This window comes from Dermacentor andersoni, chromosome 5, assembly GCF_023375885.2.
Source record: "Dermacentor andersoni chromosome 5, qqDerAnde1_hic_scaffold, whole genome shotgun sequence".
Lineage (NCBI taxonomy): Eukaryota > Metazoa > Arthropoda > Arachnida > Ixodida > Ixodidae > Dermacentor > Dermacentor andersoni.
The window spans coordinates 70,369,614-70,387,178 of record NC_092818.1 but is presented as its reverse complement, the minus strand read 5'-3'; the positions used below and the strand labels follow the sequence as shown (position 1 = coordinate 70,387,178).

Here is a 17,565-nt window from a genome sequence, read left to right as displayed (position 1 = left end):
CTGCCATATCAACATGACAACTTGTGCTGCGCTGTCAGAGACCTCGAAGCATTGCGTAAGGAAGCTGGAGATTTGCGCAAAAGCATCGTTCTATTAAACAAAATTTTTTGAAACAATGAAGAGTAAGCAGGGAGGTATAGTAAAAGAACATAAGGACCTCTCGCGAGCGAACGAGAAGTTAAGAAAACGGTTTGCCGAATTGCAGCAATACTCACGCATCAACAATGTGTAAATCAAAGGTGTCCCGGAAACAAAGGGCGAAAGCTGTGAAGCAATTTAGCAACACATGGCAGAGAAAATTGGCTGTCCTGTGAGTCCTGCAGAGATTGATGTTGTGCACAGGGTCATTGCTAAAGGTGGCCCAAACATTATCACGCAGTTTACTCCTCGATAAACGAATGCCGAATTTGCTTCGAAGGCTAAGAAGGCGGGCGCGTCTTTCCACCAGGTCCATTGGAAGAATGAATCAGGATAAGCCCATGGTTGTGAACGAACACCTGACTCCAGAGAACCAGCGGCTGTTTTCTCAAGCATTCGTTCCTAAGAAAGGAAAGCCGTCGTAGTTCCTTTGGGTCGCCAGCTGCCGTATCAAAGCAAGAAAGTCTACAGATTCCCGATCGAACCGCAGCACTGAACTCGGTGGTGTGGTCATTTTTACCTAAAAGCATTATCGCTTCCCTTGATGACTATTAACCACCATGGCGTCACGGACCGTTCACGAGCTGGAGCCACCTAGTTTTTCGTCGACTTTTCACATTGCCATCATAGATTTTCACGTCCCAAAGTTATCCTAAAAAATTGAAGATTTGGTTTACTTTCTTAATTTAACCAATCACCACTTTTCGCAAACCTGTCTATCGGAAAGGTGGCTATATGCAACTGCTGAAAACCTGTTTTTCATACTGAACTATAATGCAGAATTTTTCCATCGACTGCCTGACTGTCGCAGTGATCAGGATCATCAATATTTATTTCTGACACATCATGTAAACGGCATGCTATTACATTTTCCATGACGAAATGCGAATCAGTTTGTCTTGAATTTGATCACGACTGTCTTCCTTCCAACAAAAGAACTATCATTGGTTCAATTTGCCGTTCCCCATTATCTTACGATTATTTTTGTGGTGAACTTGATACACGAACCTGGTTCCTTTCCGAGAATTATAATGTAATCGCTGTAGGCAACATTAATATCAACGTTACTAATAACAACGATAGTTTTTTTTTTCCTTTATTCGAAGTGCTTTATCGAGTATTGTATGGAATCTATACTGGATTCTCTGATGCGCTGCACTCCTTCAGGTCTGAACACGCTTATTGAAAATGCACTTATTAAGGTCATATATAATTAAAACGCTGTTATTGTCAGTTTTATTCTCATAGACCGTTATCTAATTTTTTCTCTGATGACATACTCAAACTATATGTAAAAAATAACATAGTTAATAAGTAACTGTTCTTTCGATTTTGCGAGATTTGTGGATATGGAATCCCGCTATGACTGGGGGTTGTTACCTTAAGAATCCTGTGTTACCAGAGCATTGAATACTTTGGCTGCAAAACTAACAGATATTTTAAACTATTGTACCTATATTTCCTCCATATTGCATTGGTACTCCACCCCTAGAGATCTGTGGTTTACTAGAGCACTAATGAGCAGTACAAATGCAAAAGATAATCTTTAGAAGAAAGTAAAACTTCAGCCATTCAACCTCGCCCTAAAATCCCGTTCTATACTGTATTCCCCAATTTTCACCGACTTCCGTAAACAGGCTAAAAAAAAAACCTACCATCAAAAGAAAAAATCTCGAAATGGGAATGACTGCAGAAAGAATAGGAGCGTAATTAAATGATGTTTAAATCTTCATCAACAGGACGCGCTTGTGCAAAATTTACAGACGGCACCAGCACTTTAAAAAATCCTATAGCTGTCGCTATTTCATTTAGTGAATCATTTTCCAAGAGGCCTGCATTGGTTGCTACTAAACTGCCTAGGTGGTCTTGCTTTTCTAACCCCTTTTTTATTAAAACGCACTTCACCAGACGAACTTGTTCGCCCAATAGCACGTCTGCAGACAACAGTCTGTGACCTAGATTCAGTTTATGCATCTAAAATCAAACTTGTCGCTCGTAAGTTATCTTATGTCCTCCCTGATGCTATTATAAGACTGAATTTCGTACCCACGTTTTTTACAACTAGTCTCAAACAATTCAAAGTGAGACCCGCATTTAAACAGGGGGAGCGAAAACTTTTTTTCCAATTATCTCCTTGTAAACATTCGCCCATTTTTTAGTAAAGTAAGTCACAAGCTCATTCAGAGGTCTAATGAAATACCAATTAAAATTTTACCTTTTGAAACCTAAGCAGTTAGGTTTTTGAGCTAATCACCGCATTAGCGTTGATAAAAACTAACAGCATAAAGGAGGTTATCAATAGTGGGATATGGGAAGTGGCAGTATTATTTGATTTAAATAAAGCTTTTGACATCTTTAGCCACTTCCTTTTCTATGCTAAACATTAATCCTTGGGAATTTGTGGGTTTGCTTTAGCCCTTTTGCAAGCCTTCTTGACCAACACAACCCAGGTTGTTAGCTGCGAAAGTGTTTTATCATCTCCAATAACAACTAAGCAGGGCGTTTAAAAAAGAACACTTTTGGGTGCTCTAGTATTAGTGACTTACCATGATCACCAAATTATTCTGACGGCATCCTCTATGCCGATAATACAACGATATTAAACAGTGATAATGACATAACAGTATACTAACAAAGTTAAACGCCGATGCCACGAATCTTGTTTCTTGGCGTAAAAATAACTAGGTAAAAGGAAACCCTGTTCAATGAAATAATATGTTATTTCATTTGCCCCCCACCAAGAAAAACACATCCATACTAACCCATGAACTATAAATCGATAACTGCATCATAACCCCATCTAACATTATTATTTTTGTACGTGTTACGTTAGACCATCCGCTTAAATATTAAATTCGCGTAAATTCTGACTTTAAGAAGACTGTTATTGGCATCAGCGTACTCGTCTGAACAAGTCATTGTTCTGAGCAACACGTTCTAATATCACTTCACAACGCTTTCATCAACAATAACGGTACTGTGTTTCATCGTGGGCCACACATATCTCACACATGCGACATCCCTCATTCACCTTCAGAATCGAGAGGTCCGAATAATTACCCATAGTTCATACACCGCATAGGCTGCACTATTTTTTTGTTGCGCTCTTAAATTTATACCATTTACCTGCAAATTTCAACTTAAACTAGGTCATTTATTGCTTAAAAGTAGAAATAGTGACATCCGCACTGAGCTACTTCCCCTAACGCGACCTTACAATACAAATAACACATGCTTTTCTGGAAACAACATCTTGCTTCCAAAAGTAAACACTGCCTACGGCAAAATGAAAGCCTTCCTTTCTGCAATATTATCTTCCAATTCTCTGTCATCGAATATTAAACGATTCTTTTCTCTACACTGTTCCCGATGGCTTCTAAAACAGTTTTTACAAAAAAACATGCGTTACCTGTATGAGAAAAAATACATTATTGTGTAGGTACGTTTTATTCCTCTTCTCGGTTTATATTCCTAGATTATTACTTGTTTATAAATTCATTTTATTGCTGTTTTGGATTGCGCACTTTTGATGTTATAGAATCATTATATTCCTACTCAATTACTGTTATTTTTGCACTTCCTTGTGTATTTCAAAATAAACATTCTTGTTCATTTATGTATAATCTTCAAGTAATCGATGGTTCATTAATTACTTCTAACAAGTTGATCTGTAATTTTTCTCAATCGTACGCCTTAGGTGATATGATAGCTTGTTTATTCACTTCGCTTATGTTCATTTGAATTCTTCTGCTGTTTTTCCCTTGGTTGCTAATTAAATGTGCTACATATTTTGTAAATGTAGTAACTGGAGGCCGCCCTGACAGTTCTCACCTTGCGACCTCCTTCTTTATTACGCTTACTTTGTAATTATATTAATGCGTAGTAGTGATAATATATTATTGATTGATTGAAAAAGAAATAAATACACGGACATTTGAGCATTACAGAAGAGGAAGGAGAATTTACCCTCCCTCGCACCCCACGCTTCCATAGAAGACGTCAAACTTAGTCTACAGATAAACACTTTCCGGTCCGGAACATTACTTCCCGCTGTCTTTCCAACGAATTACGGTTACAAATGTACGAAATGCTAAGTGCCCAACTTCCTTTACTATAGCATTGCACGGGCCCAGGCTAGCCCAATAGGCTGGGCTGGGCTGGGTAAAGCAACTTTTGACAGGCTGGTTCGCTGATGAGCCTATAGGTCGGCCTTTTTCGAACACATGAAAATTCCGGGTACTTTTCACAAAGCTGAAGGGACAAGGCTTAAGAAGAGGCTGGTAATTAGATTACCAATTAAAATAGAAAAGAGCTCCGACTGTTTTTTGAGCAATTTCATTGCGCAAGAGAATTTAAAACAATTTTTGTAGATTTTTTTGCTAAAGGAACTTGCTCTGTTCTCGCAAAAGAAAAGAAATACCACAGACCGCTCTTGATAAGGCGTGCGTGCCTGTTACTGCTTTTTGCGACGGAACAATTTTATTGCTCTCGATACAATTATATTGTTACAATTGCGTCTTTTTGTGGTTTCTTTATTTATTGCGCCACCTTGACGATTGCTCTGTGGTCACCGCAGCACGCATCGATAGGTTCCGTCTTGACAGCATTCTCAATGCTCATCTTGAACCTTTAAATTTAATCATCAGACTGTATTGTCGTGGGTTCAGACGAGTTATTATGGCAGTGCTTCTTGTAGCTTGATTTTTTTTTTTTTTTGCGTGCACAAGTAGGGAGGTGCACGTTTGAACATTCAGCTGGTTTTGGAATTCATACACTTTAAGATTGTTCCTGCTCTAATAACTATTCACAAGAGCCATTTTATTGCGATAGCACTTAGGACGGGGCATTCGCACTGCGCCACCATCGCGTCGTCACGGTACCGACGCGCGTGCAAAGCCCGTGCACGGAGGTTGCGTTTTGCTGCAAAAGCGCGAAAGCCAAGTCACCCTCACGCAGAGCATGAGTGCGGCCTAGCTCGTGCTGAATTCTGTTCCACGCCGCGTTAAGGAACATGAATCACCCTCGCATTACGCTTAATCGGCTATCCCGTACAGCCAGGGTCGCGTTACGTCTTTCACAGCTGCCCTTGGCATTGTGTACGATCACACGTTAGCGTTCGTGATGAGCATCTGCGTGCTTTCCACGCCGTGGCACATGTACTTATCTGGGCGGAAATAAAGGCAAACGTCATGTTAAATATATGGCGCTACCAAACGCCAGTAGGCTTACCGGCTTTCCGTCTGCTCTCGAGCGCCGGCGAGATGCGACGACGCCAGTAACGCCGTCGCAAACATTCCTCATGCGCTACAGCGTTGCGACGCGACAGGTATCTATCTCTTTGGGCACTGTTGGCGCCGCGCGCCAGCTGTGTGTGGTCTCGCTTGCTATTCAACGCCACTTCACGTGCGCGTTTTGTTAGAAAAGCTTGCGAGCAGCTGCAGCGCTAGCGATAATCTACGTTATCGCTCTCAATGCTTCTTCGCCTACTTGCGGAACTGTCGCATGTATTCTACTACGGTGCATGATTCACGGTGTTTGCGACATAAAGTGTCCACAACAGTTCTGCACACATGCGCGCAATAAAATTTCGTGCCAGACATTTTTCTTTTTCACCCTCGGTTTGCTTCTGTAAGGCTTTTCAGGTTAGCTCTGCACGTGCTCTGTAGGCAACAGTTGTTTGCACTCTTTCATTGCGATTGCGTGTGATTTTATTGTCGTAGAATAAGGGGCCGAGGCGAAGACAGTTTTAAGTCATGTATGTAGACTAAGCTCCCCTGGCTTAAACGGGCCTGGTCCGGGCCCGGACCAGGCCCGTTTAAGTACATATGTACACGTCCGGTGCTGCTCATGCAAGCACGATCCCGGGCCGGGCCAGGGCTTGGAGCCGTAGGCCCGGGTGGATAGTGTCACTCGAGCTTGTATACTAAAGTAATGGGTAGCAAAATTATGGGATCAAATCGTCCTTTATTATTATTATCGTTTCATTCCCCTACACAGTTACGAAGACGAATACATCAGAACGAAAAAGCTGGAAGCAGGAACGAAACAAGGCTTACTGGTTCCCTTCCATGGATGCGTATTTCCACTCTCCTGAGCCAAATTGCGCCGCATGTGAATATTTACTGTACCCTATAGACAGTGAACAATCATCATGACTCAGCATGGAGCTGTTTGTGCATGCTGAGTATGACGACAATGCAACATTAACTTGAAAGACTGTCAAGCTTAACTTGCGAATTATCACCATCTAAATCTGTTTGCGGGGATGTGATTCGTGGCCGTTTTTTGTTTCTCAACAAGAACCACCGCGTCCCATTTTGTCGAGTTGACAGTTAACTCTAGCGAGGCCGCTACGGGGCCTACATGGTGGGGCATCATGGCTAAACCCGCTGCTTGAGGTCAGGCGGAGGACTGTTTAGTGAACAAGAACGAACACGGACAAGGTGATGCACCAAGACATAACTTGCTTATGTTTTATATCGGCATTCGCTTTATGCACACATTTAAAAACCTGGATTAACAGGAGAAGCGTGACACAGGTAAAGCACCAACTGATTTAGACCACATCTCTCTTTATTATCAACAAGCTCCCTTAAGTCATTTCCGCGTTCTTGTATTTCTCTACATGTGTGGTATTAAAAAAATTTTATATGCCTTTTTTTGACAGGGAGATTGAAGGCGCGCTTACATGTCTATAAGCGACATGAATTTGAAACACTTGATTAATTCCATAAGTTTGGACTCAATTTCGGAAGGTTAGCTCTGCGTGCTTCCTTAAAAGAAACAGTTCCGTATATATGGTAACTTAGAGTACTTCAATGCGTGTGCTAAATGTAATATTGAGCGCTGCGTGTCAGGTCATTTTACTGCATTGGCTTAGAGACAAGTGAATTCGCATTGAGAAGTGTAACGTGACGACTTGCTGCTCTCCATGACGAATACATTGTAATTAGGTTTCTTTTGTATCTCTACTTATAATATGTCTGAGATTATTGTTTGATTTACTGTGCGTAATTTCTTATTTACTTTCTTGCCTTAAATGCATCCTTATCTTGCTGTATTTGCCTGTCCCTGCCATTTGTACTGAGCCGTGGTCCTAGTCAAGCCCGTGTAGTGGCTTTACAACCACGGCCTTCGGCATCCCGAATGTTGGAATAAAGTTTCATTTGATTTGAATTCAGCACACTCAAAAGTACAGCAACTCTTGCAGTAGACATTACAGGCAGAGCCTGTCTAGGGTGTTTAACTACGCTCCACTCATCGCAATCAGCATACACTAACCTGCAAAACTATCGCATAGACTTATAGACCACGTTCGGCTGGAATGTAATATTTTATGTTTACGGTACATTACACCCCCAGAAACGGCCGCTCGTCATGGTCCTGGTCATTTGAATGCAAGAGCAGCTACAATTAGCAGTATTAGACTTACGTGCGCTGAAGCTTGTTCCATAATTCATCTGACGCTGGGTGGTTGTCGTCAGGAACGAAGTGGGAAAGGAGGGCTCAAATATTATAGCATTTATTTCATTTAATTAGTGCCGCTGCTTGCGGGACAGAATTCCGTGTCTGATAGAAAGTGCGTTGTCGCTTTTTTCTGTGGGCCACCATTGCAAAGCAAGTGCGACACATCCTCCATTGGTAGTATACATACAACTAAATGTCGAGAGCTTGAACAGCTACGCCGGTCTGTGACGATATCCGTTCGTTGTAAGCATCCATTTAACGTAAACTACCATGTAACCTGCATTCACACAATTTCAGTGCATAACCCATCTTTAAGTTTTCAATGTGTCTTTCTGAGCAGATCCTTTTACATATAAAAATCGTGGCTTCCTCATAATACGTTGGTCAAATAGCGTTCAGCTTCCCACATTCTCGCCTACAAGTATTTATGACTGTACGCACAGCACCAGCGGCTACGTGTCTTACACGATCCAGAAACGAACAACGCGCACGATTGTTTAGTAACAGCGACATTCCGAACGCCGATAACGGCTTAGTAAACGTGCAAAATTTTGGTCGAGCGCGAAGCTTCCAACTTAAATCAAATAATCAAAAACTCATCGAAAAGGAACAGAAGTTCTGTCGAGCACAACGAAGTGGCATTTTCGTTTATGCAAGTGTTTTTTTTTTTTTTTTGCTAGTTGTTCACAGAACACGTTTGACAGGTTACGTCGCGTGTGTGCTTTGTTGCTCGTAGTACAAAGCGTGTTAGTGGTTCAAACTACTGAAGAGCACAACGGCACTCGAATCCAGACGGCAGGCGTTCTTGTCTGGGCGACTCGTGGTCACCAGACGCAAGCGAACGAACCATCTGCATACGTCGAGCACGCGTTCTTGCTTGCCCAGATATGCAAACGACTTGGTGCAATTGTGTTCTGCCGGATTTGACGCAACAATATACCAGAAGGTAACGCTAAAGTTCAACTTGACACGAAGGTCTACAACTAAAACTAAAAACGACATCCGATGGCGTCTCCATTTATTTGTCACTCTATCATCCACCGTAGAATAACTGCGAACAATAGTGTCACCGAAGAAGCACAGACAGAAAAAAAAGCGGACAGCGTACGCTTTCCAGAAGCGTTGACAGGCAAATTTGTTCGGCAGCACTAGTTCCACCGTTATGACGCTACACATGCCTGCTAAGGTCTCTCTTCTTGTTTTCCATCACACTATTTAAAACTCCGGAAATATAAGAAAGATACCTTATTCTCCACCGCTTTTTGTTTGTTCGACAAACACACGAAGAAAAGCCACGTGCTCAGTTGTCTTTAGTGTATAATACAAATTATAATTTTATGTTAGCGGGACTACTGCGCTATCACTGTTAGGTTTCTCATCATCATTATCAGCAGCAGCGGCAGTGATAGAAAAAATAGAATGTTAGCCTAACCACGGAACACCCAGGCGTACGAAATTTCATACAAAGGCCAAAACAGCTCCAAATCACTAAATTACTTTTTTTTTCAGTGGTAAGACAAAAGTAGCATTTAAAATTTCCGACAGATCATATAGTTGTTGGATCGTTTTTATCGATGCGTTCGCCAACCTCCTTAAGTACTCCGCGTTCTTGTCTTGAAAACACTAATATGTGTTTATTATGCTTAAATCCAAATGGATTCACACCACGCACATTCCGTTAATATATTGTAGGTTAATAGATACTTAACAATATCATAATATACGGGTTACCCGTAAGGCAAAGTGCACTTAACTAACATATTGTATGATTTGTTACAGTCAGTTTTGAAACTAGCATACAAGAGCTAAAGCGTACTTATGCCAGCGTGTGGCGCATTTAAATGTTATAGAGGAAGTACGCATTTAAGTAGGCCAGTAGTAGTCTGTGTGGCTAAAACATGGATGAGAAAAATGGTCAGCGAAAATTGTCATTGTTCTAACTGGCATGCATATATACATTTATTAAAGACCTCTGATAACGTCGGATGACGTCGTAATAGCGACGTCAATGCACACTAATGACATCACGACAATAAAAAGCACTCGTGGTTGCGGCCTTGTCGTAAAACAAAATAAAATAAAATAAAAGCACTCGTGGTTGCGGCCTTGGTGACAAGAAGACAAGAAGCCATGCTTTGTGAAATGACAGGTATTGTATTAACGGCCTCGGAGACAGCAGTGTCAATTACGGCAAAATAATACCGCTAGCGTGACAGTATTGTTGATATTAACCTGCGCAAGTTTAGTTCAGGAGTTCACGTTACGTAACAAGCAGATAATGAGTTGTACAATAATGTATCAGAACGGTCCAATGGTAGCGAAACACAGTTGAGGACGGCATATTATCCTCTAGTATGACGTGATTAGGAAAAGATCTTGGGAATTGGAGGGCTCCGAGATAAGCGTTTGTTCTGCAGTGACCATTCAGGAGGCTTGGGAAAATAATGTGTTTTAAAGGTGCGCCCCAAGAACTGACATCGACTTAGGTGTTTATAAGGATTCCTTCTGCAGTCATCAGCCAAACAAACAAGGTCGACTGTTGTCAATGCACCCATTTTCGGTGGTATTTATCACGGGAAATCATGTAATTGCATCAGTACTGCTGAACCCTAATTAGACAATGTAGCTGATGTATGTGTGTTATGCGTCCTATAAAAACTCGTATGGTGGTGAAGCCAGATAAGCTTGATTTATTGCTCGGTAAAGCCTAAAAGATAGGGTTTAATGAATCTGCATTGAAAATATACATATGTGTGCCTGAACCTGATAGAAAAACTCGGTTAAGAAAGTGCGTCAATGGTCGGCCTGCATCATGAGGCAGCGTGTGGTCCCCTTAGTGCGGAAGCTAAACGGCGATCTTTAATCGGATAGTTATAGAAATACAGCATTGCGCAATACAATGTCTTTTCAAAACAAAGTGTCGACTGACGAACATGTTACCTGAATTTACTATACGCCCAGGTTCACGTATGACGGGAGATGGTATCAATATCATATAACCAGAGGTGATAATTACGTAGTAATTGTTGCCAGCCATCCTTCTGGTTTCACTCCTGCACAAACACGAAGTCATGACTGGACACGTGATATTTAATTAGCTTGCAGCTAAAATTTTTCCCCTGACATAATTTAAAAAAATAGTAGAGCCAATATAATTAAACTATACTTTTGCAGCGTATTATTCACGGCGGCGAATACTGGGGAGTACTTCTATAGGCTCTTACCTTATGTAAAATATAAATGCTAATTTGTTATCTTTGTGCACATGTTTTGGTTTCGGCACCAAAGCCGGTATTTAAGCATATTACACGCGAACCAAATGATAGCACCAGTTCAGATACTTCTCCCCAGAATTTGTCTTCGCCATTAAGGCACTAGCATGAAGGTTGAAGTTTCAGACTTTCAATGAGTGTTTGGTATTTCGGCACAAAGGATAGAGAGGCTTGATGTTTTCGTACATGCGTTTTGAAATGTTAGTTAAATATACGAAAACATTTGCCAATAACCGAAAAGATTCACGCCAGGCCGACCTCGTGGGGACATTTGAGCACTAGATTTTCTTCCTACATAGGACGCGGTAAAATGACCAGGCCATGGTAGTTCTGCATGAAGTCATTCCCGAATGTGTTCGAGATTTAGAGGCGCCTAACAATTATTTATGAAATGATCATGGTGCAGGCTCGCAGAAACAAAGCCTTTAAGAACCTACATTGCATTCATAATTCGCACGCTGATAAATTTTAACGTAAGCGAAAGAAAGCATAGGTAATGCCATTATTACCCGTAGCCAACTCCCAATAGGCGCACGGAGTCGATGCAATTTTTTTAAGCTCAGACATCACCAGTTCTTAAAAAATTCTGACAGTACAGCCCAAACATACAGCCAAGTTTTACCATCTCATGGGCAGGAGTTGTCTCTCATAAAATGAGGCTCGCTTCCAGAAAGAAAGAGCCGACTAGGGGTCCGATAACCTAAAACCATTCCAATTTCTTTTTATTCCAATCTCCTGAAGTCAAATTTACTTAACTAGCGACGCAAGCATCAGGCGGTAACGCGTAGCGTTGCTTGAACAGCCCAATGAAACGCGCTACTCGTTTGTTCGATGTCGCTTGTTGAGATTTCAAAGCGAATAGCATTGTCTGCTTTGAGAAGTTTTTTCCATCTAATTGGCTTGCAAGAGGCAAGGAGCACGCTCATGTGGACAGAGTTCCGATGGGGCCAAGCCAGCACAGTGAAAGTAGATAGCCGGATGAGGAGAGTGGTGCCGGCGTCTGCGATTGGTGCGCTTCCTTTTGCTTAGCTTGCGGTGGTTGGTTGAACATTGCGGCGGGATTCAACGGAAGCTTAAAGTGCCGCTAAAACGGATCCTCAGCTTAGAAGAGTTGGCACTGCGGTGTCATATAGTCAAGTCAAGTTTACTGCAACAGTCATCTGCCAGGAGGACCTCCTATAAGTAAATTAATAGGGTTGTTGTGCAAAAACAGCAAAGAAATACGGTCATGCGAACAATAAGAATAATAATTAGGTAAGTTGATTATTTAGAACAGGAAATTGGACACATAAGTTAATGATAATGTTAATTATTGAAAAATAAAACATTATCGAGAGCGTGTGAAGAAGCAGAATAACAACGAATATTAACAATACTAATCAACCTGACATGAGAGACCAAACTCGTTTCATTCTCATTAATATTAATGACTTATACAAAAACAAAAGGGTACACAGCAAAATGACATACATATTGATAGTTAATTAAGAAATTAACATGAGCGGGTTAATTCCTGAATAAAATATTTCTTTGTGCGCGCTGACAACGTATGAACGTTGTGTGGTGCTTTTCTTTTGAAAGGTAAAGAGTTCCGTATTGCTGTGCCAGAGAAGAGGGCTGTGCACTTGGCGTAATTCGTCCTTACGGCAGGTAAAAGTAAATTATTGCACATGCAGAGCCGGGTACTATTGTTGTTAGTAATGTGTTGAGGGTCAGTACATTCAATGTATTGTGTGTATTTAATGTGGTGTTTGATGAGTCTACATGCAATTACGTATAGTTTCTGACGGAATAATTGTCGTAACGGGAGAATGTTAGGTTTAGGAAACATTGACCTGAAGAACAAATCAAATGGGTTGAAGGTAATTGGTCTGATAGCTTGGTTCGGAAGTCGGTGCAGACGTTTAATATGCGTAGAATACGCATTGGCCCATGACGACGCACAGTACGAAATATGGCTATGAATATATGAAAAATGAAAAGATTGTACGATGTAAGGTGGAAAATGAGTTCTTGTCTTGACGAAAATGTTGATACCAAATGCATTCTTTTTCACAAGTTATCCGGCATGCCCATAAAATTTTGGTTCAGTATCTAAGATGACACCGAGGAACCGCGCTTCGTTCGGAACGTGTATGACGTAATCACCAATGTGAACAGAAGGTGGACCGTCGATTGAATTTCTTTGGGAATGGAACACCATAAATGTGGTTTAGTGGAATTAAGGTGCAGATGAATATTTTGGCGCCATAAAGTAATATTGTTTAAGTTGGTGTTAAGGTTAGACTGGAGTGTTGGAGATTAGACTGAATTGTGTTACTGGGTGTAAAGATGGTCGTATCATCAGCGTAATGTATGCAGTTCATTTTAGCAAGAATACTGGCTAGGTCATTAATAGACATGAAAAACGTTAATTAGCTTTGATGATGAGAGATGGCCGTTAAGCTGTGCCATTTGAGACCGGTTACCCAAGTAGTCTCTAATAATCTTTAGTGCAGCACCAGATATGCCAACAGATTCGAGTTTACCAAGTAGCGATGGTGTATCATGTCGAATGCATTCGTTAAGTCAACGTATACAGAACCCACAATTAGACTGCTGTCAATAGCTTGCTTGATTTCTTCAGTGAAGTGCCTGTTCGGTTGAATATCCTTGGAGAAATCAGAATTGCTGAGACAAAAGGTTAAATTTCTTTTGGTAGCGTATTATTCCAGTGGGGAAAAGCTTTTCAATCACTTTACCAAAAAAAGAGGAATGATACTAATTGGCCTGTAATTCCCTACTAAAGGCTGATCAGCTTTCTTAAAAACAGGAACTATTCTGTCAGCTTTAAGACGCTTCAGAAACACCCCTGCAGGGAACAGTTTGTTAAGGATTAGTGCCAAAAGTGATGACATTTCAGGCGAAATTAGTTTTACTTTGCAAGGATCAATGTGGTCTAAGCCAGCGCTTGTAGTCTTCAATGAGGTGATGACCTGGTGAACTTCATCTCCTTTAGTCGAATGCAGATAAAAGGAATAACTCCACGGAGGTATATCAGGTAAAGGACACGCCGGCTGCTGAGTATTCGTAGATGCGCAAAAATACTCACTGAATGCGTAAGCTATTCTAAGAGAATCAATATACATTTCGTCGCCTTGCTTTATTTTTATTGTGGTCTCTGAGCAATCATTTTTGTTCAGAAACTCATTAATAACTTTCCAGCAGCGCATAGTTTTGCTTGTGCTTTTCCTGGTAATAATTGTGTTTAGCGCGCATTAATAAAGAAGATAACGTTGCAGGATATTTCTGAAAGCGAGATTTTAATATAAGGTTAAAAGGCGGCGGCTTTAATTTCTTAAGAAGGTTATTCTTTTTATTAATGGACTTTAACAGTTAGTCATCCATGGATTTCTGGGTGAACGAAACCACTAAGTGGTTTCGTTCACCGAGAAATGTTTCCGAAAACGGTACAAAAGCTTTTCCTGCGCAATCCTCCTCAATCACCGGTGTCCAGTCTATTGCACGAATTACCTCCACAACTTTTGAGGGAGTGAAATCCCCGCTTTGTCAATGTGTTATTACTCTATATATTCTTAAAGCCTAAGGTGAAAAAAAATAGGATTACGTTCTGAAATGCAATGATGTCCCACTCCTGCAATCTGATCAGATGAAATGTTGGAGACAATATGATCTATTAGTGTACTCATGCCTTGTAAATCCTTCCTAGTTGGAGCTTAAATATGCGAAGAAAAGTCAAAGCTGTATAAACAGTGCATGGAGTCTAAACATGATGCACTATCAGAATCAATGATGTTAGTGTTAGTATCACCAGATATAATAATGTTCTTGCTTTCTATTACCAAGTTATTACGAATGTTGCTTAACTGACTGCAAAATTCGGGATACCATGATTAAGGTGACCGTTAAATGGATGCTACGATGGTGCTACGACTATTGATTGGTATAACACTATGGTTAAATCAAGCCAAATGGTTTCAAAAGGAATATTTTTAAATCTTTTATCAAGACGACGCGTGTATGTTAAGGACGAGTTTACAAGAATGGCAGTTCAACCACCACAACACAATTAGCGATAACAATATTCAGAATGACAACCCGGTTATTCATACAAGTTGCCTTTATTGCCAGATAACCATGTTTCAGACAAACGGGAGCCGTAAAGGTCTCAATAACGTTATACAGCCACGGAAAAAATATTTATTTTACGCAAATAAATCCATCCTCAGCGGCCGCCCACAGTAGCAAGTGCCACAGCAATTGGTGGGCGGCCATCTTCTAATCCTTTGGGAACGGGGCAGTCTCTGGCTATACAGAAAAAAATTCTTCTTTTTTCGGCATATTAATGCGTCTATAACAAATGCACGTCGCTTGGACGCGGTGAGTTTTCGCGGTTCTGTGACGGTGCGTGACAGGCAGGTGAAGTAGGTGCAGCCAGAAACGTTTGATCAATAGCCAGTGGTCAAACGACGCCTTTTGGCTAATGGAGAAAATTGCCTCGAATAAGAAATTAATATTTCTCTTTCGTGCGGTCTAATCATGCATAACAAATGTGCACAAATGATATCGGATAGAGCGTTTTTCGCGGTTTTCTTGACATCGCGTGACAGACTGGTGCACTGGAGGTGGGCCGAAAATGTATTGGCCAGTTCTGGAGTGTTGATTGCAGAATTGGAATAGAAAAGTTTTGAACAGCTTTGCGTTATAGCGCCGTAGGTGTGTAAGTCAAAGTGAGAATGCGTTTGTTTTCGCGCATTTGCAAACGTAGGACTAAAAACGTTCCAGTATAGACTTCGTCAGAAACAACTTATAAAATGCAATGAATATTCAATGTTGGCGCTGGTAGAATCTCTTTTTATTTTAATTCTACGATTGCGTGAGATGCATCGTCCCTATACACCAGTCAATTTCAAATTCTTGCCTCGTCCACTCGCGCAATCAGCGAAAGGGCGGTGCCATTTGTTGACTCTGGGGCAAGGATTTAAATAACAAATGCCTTTTTTTACAACCTACTGCAATCAATGTGGGCTTGCTGGTACGCCCTATGATTGACCACTCGATACTTCGTCTCCCCAATTCTATGCAGTGCTGCAAATGCTAGGGCTCTCATCAGACGATCAGTAACGACGTGCAACTTTGTGTTTAAAAAAAACATGAGGGAAGCTCTCTATTGTGCCACCCACTGATGTTTTCGAGAACTTCCGTTCATTAAGCGTCGCGCGGATGCCAATCAGAGGGTCACAATCGTGTAGTCCTTGTTCCGGTAATCTATTCTTGGTCGGCGTGTCTTCTAGCTTACGGTACCCTGCGCGGAATCGAATAGACGCAGTGAACTTGGCGGCACTTCAGCTAGAAGGCGATGCTCAACAGAGGCTTGTATGCCGTCCGGTTATACCAGAAAATGATAAGGGACTAATCCGGGTGGCTTCATGCCACAGCATCCCATTGGAGATAAACTCCCAACTAGATCGAAATGAAAAAAATACAGGACCTTGTCGTGAATGTTGTTTTTTACAAATAGAAGTACCATAAAACGTAATCCGTATTTACTTCAGCCATTCTTTATCTGTTGTGTCACTGAGCAAAATCATTTTAACCTGCTTTGAACTCCGGACGCGATGTGTCCATTTTATTTTGTTCCGTCTAAGAGCCCTACGGGATAGTCGGATTGCTCAAGCGACAGGTAAGTGCTTACAGGAAATAATGAAGTTTAGTTGTTTTTTTCCGCAACATTATGTACAAAGCCCCAGAAACAGCTGTAATCCTAAAATAATGGGGTTTTACGTGCCAAACCCACGATCTGATTATGAGGCAAGCGTAGTGGGGACTACGGAATAATTTGGACCACCTGCGGTTCTTTAACGTGCCCCTAAATTTAAGTACACGAATGTTTTCGCTTTTCGTCCCCATCAAAATGCGACCGCTGTGACCGGGATTTGATCCCCCGACCTCGTGCGTAGCAGCCGAACACCATAGCCACTAAACAACCACGGCGGGTAAACGCTGTAATCCCGTCCCTGGAAGCTAAAAAGAAACAAGCCAAATCGTGATAGACGCCGTATTTCGGAGGATTATTAGTTGTCAACTCGAGGAACCCTTCATTTCAATGTGAGGCACAGCGGCAACTTTCCGTCGCGCTCAACAATGTAGTTCCGCTTCTTTCTGCACCTGGTATTCTTCTGCTCTTATATCGCTGTTTCTTTATATTGCCTAATGGAGGAACGACTATGGCTTCCCAAGATCAGGAAATAGAACATCGCCAAACAGATAAACGTCATCCAAGCGGCGAAGTCAGTGTGGTGCGGGGTCTCAGTCTAATCTCGAACTAAGCCACAGGGGAAAACGATGCCTTCTTTTGCTCGAACTGGTTTAGAACTTTGCTTGTGACGGCGATGGTCTGGCAAGATGACAGAAGGGAAGGGTAAGAGAGGGAAAGAGTTTAAAACGCTCAGCTAAAAAAGGGACACCGTTGGAGAAGCTGCAGAATGTTCCCACAGTGTTGCTAGAGCGAAGCGAGACGCAGCGTTATGTTTCCCAGATCTCGATCGTACTGACTGGCCACTGTCATAGACGCATACCTACTCACAGGAGCACCTCAGTACCACTTGCACAAGCTTCTACATACTCGCAGCAGGATGTGGCCTGGCTTGTTAAGTTTACGAACGACTTCAATGCGCAGGAACGCTGC

The 17,565-nt window shown here is 41.6% G+C and overlaps 1 long non-coding RNA gene across 1 annotated transcript in view; it reads right to left on the bottom strand.

Moving 5' to 3' along the window:
- Positions 1 to 17,565, bottom strand: part of LOC129384997 (uncharacterized) — a 307,047-nt gene that overhangs the window by 185,862 nt on the left and 103,620 nt on the right. The gene's annotated exons all lie outside the window — the stretch shown is intronic.